The sequence below is a fragment of the Pinus tabuliformis genome, chromosome X (assembly GCF_031772625.1).
Source record: "Pinus tabuliformis cultivar Carrire ecotype Pingquan chromosome X, CPIR1, whole genome shotgun sequence".
In the NCBI taxonomy this organism is placed as follows: domain Eukaryota; kingdom Viridiplantae; phylum Streptophyta; class Pinopsida; order Pinales; family Pinaceae; genus Pinus; species Pinus tabuliformis.
The window spans coordinates 1,011,532,756-1,011,541,507 of record NC_142308.1 but is presented as its reverse complement, the minus strand read 5'-3'; positions in this window follow the sequence as shown (position 1 = coordinate 1,011,541,507).

Below are 8,752 nucleotides of genomic sequence, written 5' to 3'. Positions count from 1 at the left end.
TTTTAAACACTTAAATTATAATATATTATTAAAATCTACATGTAATTAATTAATTTTTTTTTCCAACATAACTTTGTGATTAACATAAAAGGTAAACTTAATTTTTATCATTAAAATTTATATATAAATGAATTAATTTTTCATTGTTAACATAGGATCATATTTAAAACATAAAATATATTTTTTTAAGTGTGCAAATATTTTAGAAATTGCATCTACCTTCAACTAGTTTGCAAATTTCTTATCCTTTACATGGGGGTTCCTCTATTGGGTGTTCTCAATTGTGGCATCCCTTGAAGTTAAATCATGATTTATGCATAAGAAACAAATTTTAGTTATTTAACTAAATCAAGTTACGTAATTCAATTTAGTTGGTAATGGAAATATAATGTTTCCCAAAGCACTAATTTTTCATCTCCTTATATTATGCTCACATATATCATAATTTGGAAAAGAAATTGGTCCATTATCCAATTCCACACATTTTTTCTTCTCTTGCAAGGAACAAACATCACATAGTGTAATTAGGGGAATTGTGTTAAAATATCATGAACCACATATCCACATACTTGAAATTCAAACACTTTGTATGTGCAATAGATTCATCTTGCACACACCATCACTACTAACCAATTTGCATTGCTAACAATTACAATGAGTAATTTCTTATATTTTACTTTGAAATTGTGCATACAAACACATGCTCACATAGTATAATTAAGAAAGAAGTAAGTGGTCCATCATCCAGACATCATTTCATTTCTTGCAGGGAACAAATATCACATAGTGTAATTAGGGGAATTGTATTAAAGGATCATGAACCACATATCCACATACTTGCAATTCAAACACTTTATATATGCACTAGATTCACCTTGCAAATACCATCACTACTAACCATTTTTCTTTACTAAGCATTACAAGTAGAGTAATTGATTATATTTTACTTTGAAATTTTGCACACAAACATATTCTCACATAATATAGTTAGGAAAGAATTAAGTGGCCCATCATCCACACATCATTATTTTCTCACAAGGAACAAACATAACATAGTCTAATTAGGGGATTTGTAAAGGATCACCACATATCCACATCAATTTACACTTTATATGCTCACAATTTCACTTGCACACACATTCGCCCCACACACTAAGCTCACTTAAACTTTGTATAAAGGGTATCCTCTTTTCAATATCTTTGTACCTAATTTATTTGAGCTTATATTTTGTTGCAAACCCTAAGTAAAGAAAACCATTTATAAAAAAAAACCTTAACTTGTGCACACTAAATTCTCCATAGGGGCCACAAGATAATTTACAGTTCAGGCTAGGACCATGGCGATATGTAGCACATAAGCCGTCGTGGCTATTTTTCATATTGAAACATAGAAAGTTGTAATTTAGGGAGCTTAAAATCCTGCATCATCTAGTGACAAATTCGGTACATGGAAAGAAACCCGTGAAGGGGGTCAGACCTAGGTGGCAGACTATCATGAACCTTCATGTGTCTCTTGATATGTGGTAGGGGCTATGGGTCTAAAACCTATAACCAGAAGCTAAGATTCATCCACTCCCATTGGATGCAAGTAACTTAGTGGCTAAATATTAGGGCATGTTTCTGTATAGGTTGAGGTATAGGAGAAATTAGACTTGAGGTGATCTTGGTAAGGCTACTAGAAGCGTCATCAGCTCTTTCGGGATGTTGCCCTAGTATGTTTGGACATTATAACCCTCTCCATACATTAGTTGGTTTTTTTGGCTACTAGAAGCATCACCAGTGACATTTATGACATGGACCCAATACTTGAGAAGAAAGATGTAAGGTCTTTTTAGGAATTTTTCTCATACACTAAACCTCACAAAACCTTTTTTGTTGATTGTTTCACACATTATAATTAAATATAAAATTAAACAAATATTTTTCTCTTTGTCTTATGTATGTGATTCATTTTTTTTTCCTAAAGAAAATATATGTGTGAGGTGTGCTTACAAACGTAATAGTCTCAGGTGTTGTTGATTTCTTTGCTTTCTTGCCAACTGATTTCTTTCTCAAAATATAATGCTTGTCATTAGTTACATGTTTCATAGGAGTTACATCATCTTCGGGTGCCTCCTACATGTAATTCACATCATTATGAAAATTATTTTACTTTTGATATATGTTGAATGCTTTTGATTTCATCATATGCTAAATCAACCTTTTTATCGACACATGGACCGATACTTTTACTCGTGTGCTCTTCTTCAACTCATCTTTCCCTAAGATCAAAAACTTTTTCTTTTCATGTTTCAACTTAGAACCCATGGTCTATATTTATGCTACTTATCTACCAAGTCCCAATTTGTTTTTCTTTTAATTTTTCCTTAGGGTTTGTGACTAGAAACCTAGAGTTTCCAAAATAATTTTTAATGATTGAGGATGAATGCTTTTAGCTTTCATCATATTATGAATCACACTTTTTGTTGACACAAGGAACGATAATTTTATTGACCTATTCTCTTCTTTGACCCATATTTCCTTGAGCTTGAAACCCTTTACTTTTCATGTTTCACCTTAGAACCCTTGGTCCATGCCAGCTTCTACTACCTGGTTTCCACATCTCAACTTGTTTTTCATTTAAATTTTCCCTAGGGCTTGTGATTATAACAATAAGGTTTCCAAATTGATTTTTATTGACTAAGGAGGAATTATTTTACCTTTCATCATATTCTAAATAACCCTTTTTGTTGACACAGGGACTGACACTTCTAATGGTGCACTCTTCTTCGAACCATATTTCCTTGAACTTGAAACCCTTTTATTTAAATTTTTCAACTTAGAAAACTCTGTCCATGTCAACTTTTGCTTCCTAACTGCCAAGTCTCAGCTTTCTTTTCAGTTAAAGCTTCCCCAAAATTTGTGACTAGAACCCTAGGATTTCCAAATTGACTTTTATTGACTGAGGAGGAATGGTTTTACCTTTAATCATATTCTAAATCACCCCTTTTGTTGACATAGGGACTGATACTTTTACATGTGCAGTCTTCTTTGACCCATATTTCCCTGAGCTTGAAACCCTTTTTTTCATGTTTCAAATTAGAACCCTTAGTCCATGTCAACTTCTCTTAACTAGTTGCCTACTATCAAATCATATCATGAACTTCCACCTATGGTGATTTCTTAAATAAACATGTGTAGATTTACTATTCAATTGTCTTATGATGATGATTCACTTTAATTACAAGTATATTTTGTATTCCACTGAAATTGAGTAGCCACATGAGGGAGAAGATGTGTTCCATCAAGTTGATCAACCAGATTATGATCAAGATGTGCCATATGGACCTGATCAACCACTAGAGGAACATGTTCCCTATCAAGCTAATCAACTCTCACTAGGGTAACAATATGTGTGATATCAAGTTAATTAGCCACTGAAGGAAGAATATTTTCCCTATCAAGTTGATCAACCACCAGAAGAATGAATTATTTCCTCTCAAGTTGATAGGATAATAGGGATTTGCAGTGGTTTGGAAAGGGGTGGACTGTTTGTAGAAAATTTGGATGCAAAAATAACAGAGGACCTTGGGGAGCCTATCGTTACTCACAATGTTAGAGACCATGTCAATAGTATATTTTGACAATATTTAGAGAAAATAAGTTGTTGCACAAGTTTAAATACTACATTGGTTAACCAAACATAAGAAAATAAAACATGCCACAAATATTTTTGGTGTCCAAGATTCTAAAAGCAAGAAGACACATATGATTGCTACTCAAAATCAAAGACATACACTATGTTTGGAAAATCAAGACAACCCAATGTTCGAGTTACACACAAGGAAATTACAACTGCTATTATTGCACCAATTACATTAAGACAAAAAAATTTGGTAAACAATGTCAAATTTGTTCCATGTGTCGAGAAAAAAATTGCACAAGCATACCAAATTTAGGGTTTGAGTAAATGAAAATGATGAATCTACTTGTTGGGCTCTTATCACCAAGCAACCCTAATAAGATAGGCTTATAATAGGAATCATAATACTTGTGGTAGAGTTTTCGAAGAGCCATCCTCATGCTATTCGAGATAGAAAACATGTTGTATGACATTGCATAGCTAAAGGTGAGTATGTGGAACACATTAAAAACATTGTAGAAATGATAGAAGTTGCACTATTTGAGGAATTTCTGGAAGACAATCACCATGTGAAGATATCCATAAGGATGTTTCAGAAATTGAAACCATGGTTTATTAGGCCTAATACAATCCATGACACGTGTTTTTTTCGATATCATGTTGAATTTCATATTCATTATGACACTTTCCAGGAATTTTACAAGAAGGATTGTCATAATGACCCTCCTACTCCTACAATGAACGATTTTGTTTCATCAATATTGTGCAAAAGGGAACTGGAAGAGTTGTTTCACAAGAAAATATGTATAGGTTGGAGAATATGGATTGAACGTGGTGATTTGAAATTATTCCATAGGAACTTTCTTATTGATCCAAACCAGTTTGGGATGCCATATGCAAACATCACATGGAATAATTATGAATATGTTGTGGGAAATCAACCACATTCTTCAACTCGGATGCCTAAGAGTATCAAATATGTTGACGATGAGATTCCTATTTCACACTTCACAGGGGTGTTTCAAAACCCAATCTATAAATATATCAAACACTCACACAGGTCCAGGTGGCAAGTGTCTGAATTTAAGCATTCTCAAAAAGTATTCCAAGTAGGCAAAATCTTATCAATGGTGGAATTTTCTCAGAATTATAGATTTTCTCCTTTGACAAAGATCCAAAGTGAGTATTATCACTTAGACCAAGTTTCCATATTCGTACATGTTTTATATAAACATTCACAATTTAATATTAATGGTAGGGATAGCACTGATGAGTCACATGATGTGATTAAGTAGTATCAATTTTACATTAGTGTTACTCGTGAGCATGATATCTTGTTCATGCAAAAATTGCTTTGGCTTGAATTATGAACCATTAAAAAATGACATATCATTCAGAAAGCATTGGATATGGTCAGATGGTTTTGTAGGGACATTTAGGTCCACACACTGTTTTTATTGGTTGAGCCGACTACGCAAGAAGATAAAAATTTAGCATAATTGGAGCTACTTTGAAACATGAAATGGAAAGGGTGAGCATGATGGTGCAAGTGCTTGGGTGAAGTTAACAATTAGGAGGTACCAAATGATTCATGATACATATCAACTCAAACCATCACTAGAGGTGGTTAACTGGTGCAATTCCCATTTGGGACATGAAGGTCACAAATCTAATAGGCCTATGTGTAGGTTTTGTTCGAATGTTGAAATTGGCGATGTGAATAGATCCATTACTCGGTATTGTAATACTGTAGAGGGAACAAAGGAATTACATTCAGTGTGAAGAAAATACATGGGGGAAATATTTTCCATTGAGACAAGAAAATCTGCATGTTTTTGCGAGTTTTGCATTGGTGTTGATGGATGTAGACTTGATCACTATGAAAAACACAAATACATGAAATGATGGAAATATTTCCCTCTTAATTCAAAAAGAACTCCTCCAATTTTGACATGGCAAGAGATGTACAATGAATATTCCATCGTTTCACTTGATCATGATTAAGTCTATGATCTTGTAACAGAATGTATGTGGCCTATCTATCATTAAAAATTTCATCAATAATTTGAAATCTTGAACGTATTTAACTAATACATATTTTGTATTTTGGTTGTAGGTAATGTTTTTCTTGTCATTTCCCACTTAGGAAATGAAGAGAATATGGCATACTATTTGATGTGATGCACACAAGTGAAAAGTAGGTTGGTGATGTCGTATGAATATGGACAATTCACATACCAAATTAGTGACATGTTTTTGATGGGCAATTTTTTTGGAAAGGTTAAAATTTATTTTGATCACATCATTTATAGATATTTTATGCCTGGACATATATCTTTTCAATACAACCATCTAGTCATAACAACTTAGATCAATCTCATAAAAATCAAAACAAAGAAGGGAGGACCATGGAGATGGAAGATGACAGAATCATACCATGGACGTATTATGGAGACTTGCATTCCTATGAGCCATTAGCCAAATGAGTAGATGATGAAAATGTCAAGACCTAAAGCTAAGTCAACGACATTCAAGTGTAATCTAATATAGTATAAGAGATCTCAAATGCATGAAACTTGTAATTTATAAATGTGACAGTTGAATGCTCTTGTAATTTTGTAATTCTAAATAGAGAAATGTTTCCCTCTGGTCTAGGATGGATTCATAATGGTGTACATATATGTTATATAAGATTTAGTTTCCTTGAGGTGCTTATTTTTTAAAGTACACCAAATTTTAAGGAGGTTTTATTTTTGGGGATAGGATCCTTATGTGAACCACATAGATATATATAATTTAATTAAAATTTAGAATCAATAGGGATTTGGATTTAGATTTAATTAAATTTATGGATCCTAATTTTTTTTAAATGTCATGTATAGTATTGATGTTGAGCATGCAATAAATTTTATATATTTATATACATGTCATAGTTTCTGGAAAATCCATTTTAGTATATAACAACCGAGTTGATATAATATTATTTTACTTAAAATGGAAATTCAACTATCCACGTTATGACCAACATTGAAATATTTTTAAGTTATTAATAAATGGAATGTGTTAGTTTGATATAAAACATGGAAAGAGTTACACACATGATTCATATTGGATTGTAAAAAGTGCAAAAAATAGTGTATATATATATATATACCATGCTATGACTATTAAGCTCTTTTAGATAACCTCAAAAGAAATAAAATCGAATAAAACTTATTTGTAGTTTACATCTTGACATCTTTTAAAATCATTGTAATTTAACATACATTGATTGTGCACTAAAAGACACTTTCTACAAGCCAATATGACAACTAAAATTGTTATTTTGTAAATTTTACTTCTTGAATGCTATTAATTGAAGGTCTTAAGATAAGGAATTAATTGAAATACTTGGATATGCAATAAATTTAGGAAAGTGCATAAAATTGTATAAATATATCATTAATTGTTTAAATTAACATACATTAACTGCATTAAAATACACTTTCTACATTAAATTGACTTACATGATATATTTTAATTCATTTTAAGTATCCAGGTGATTTTCATCATATTAAGATTGTACTTATTTCCTTAGTCTATGAAACTAGAATTCAAAATTGTTATTTTGTAAAATTTTACTTCTTGAATGTTCTTAATTGAAGGTCTTAAGATAAGGAATTGATTGAAATACTTGGATAGGCAAGTAAATTTAGGAAAGTGCATAAAATTATAGAAACATATCATTAATTGTTTAAATTAACATACATTGATTGCACTAAAAGACACTTTCTACAAGTTCAATATTAAATTGATGTACACATGATCATATTTTAGTTCATTTTAAGTTTCAAAGTAACTTGCATCATAGTATATTTCAAGTACTTATTTCTTTAGTCTATGAAACTAGAAATCAAAATTGCTATTTTGTAAAATTTGACTTCTTGAATGTTCTTAATTGAAGGTCTTAAGTTAAGGAATTGATTGAAATATTTGGATAGGAAAGTAAATTTAAGAAAGTTCATAAAATTATATAAAATTCTCTAAAAACATATTATTAAATTTTTATTTTTTTTTGGTATATTAAATTATAATACATATGACTTATATCATGTTATGACTAAGCTCTTGTAGATGAACTCAAAATAAATAAAATTTAATAAAACACATTTGTTGAACATTACTGGTTGAAGACACCTTTTCAAATTAAATTTAAAACTTCTTTCAATCCTATTTGTGTTTTTTAATTGAACCATGATATATTTTAGTTCATTTTAAGTATCAAAGTGACTTGCATCATAGTCTAATATTGTACTTATTTTCTTAGTTTATTTCCTGAGAAGTAAAAATTGTTATCTTGTTAGTTATGTATGATAATAAACCATCCATATGAAAATATATACAAATTACATTGTACATGAACATCCATAAACTGAAATAATAAACATCCATAAAATGTCCATGTATGAAAATATACAAAATATGTACATCACATGTGAATGTTCCCTATGAAATGGGCCTGAAAATATACAAACTATCTATGATCCACTCTATAAAGTATCACTTCTAAAACTCTTATGTGTGTTCCACTGTGCAAAGTGAGCATCCATAATCCGGTACTACAATATAACACATTCAAATTCAAATTAATTAGAAAATTATTTGTACAAAATAAACAATCAGGAAATAAATGGTTTTGAACTGTACATTTAATTAGTACCCTACCTATGACTCAGTTGAGTGCAAATGGAAGCTAGATGGGATGGGGGTCTGATCAATCTAGGTTTGGTGCTCCCTTGCATGTGGCTCAATGCCTCCATATCCAACATCCCACTCATGTATCCACATAACTGTGACATCGCCACCACTCTATGTTTCGACCTGTGTACACAATGGAAAAGACAAATTATAATTAGTTTACGAATCAATTATCATTCATACATGTCAGTTTAAAAAAGAAAATGTTAAAATATTAGGAATATTTTTATTTACCTCAATTATTGGTCCATGTGGCTGTAATAGTGACTGTCCTCCACATGAGTGTTATGAGGTGGAGGATACTGACCCATGGAAACATGAAATAGAGGAGGTTGATCTGGACGGTCAACTTCCCCCTCAGATGACCTCATAAGCTCATATATGTAGTTGGGT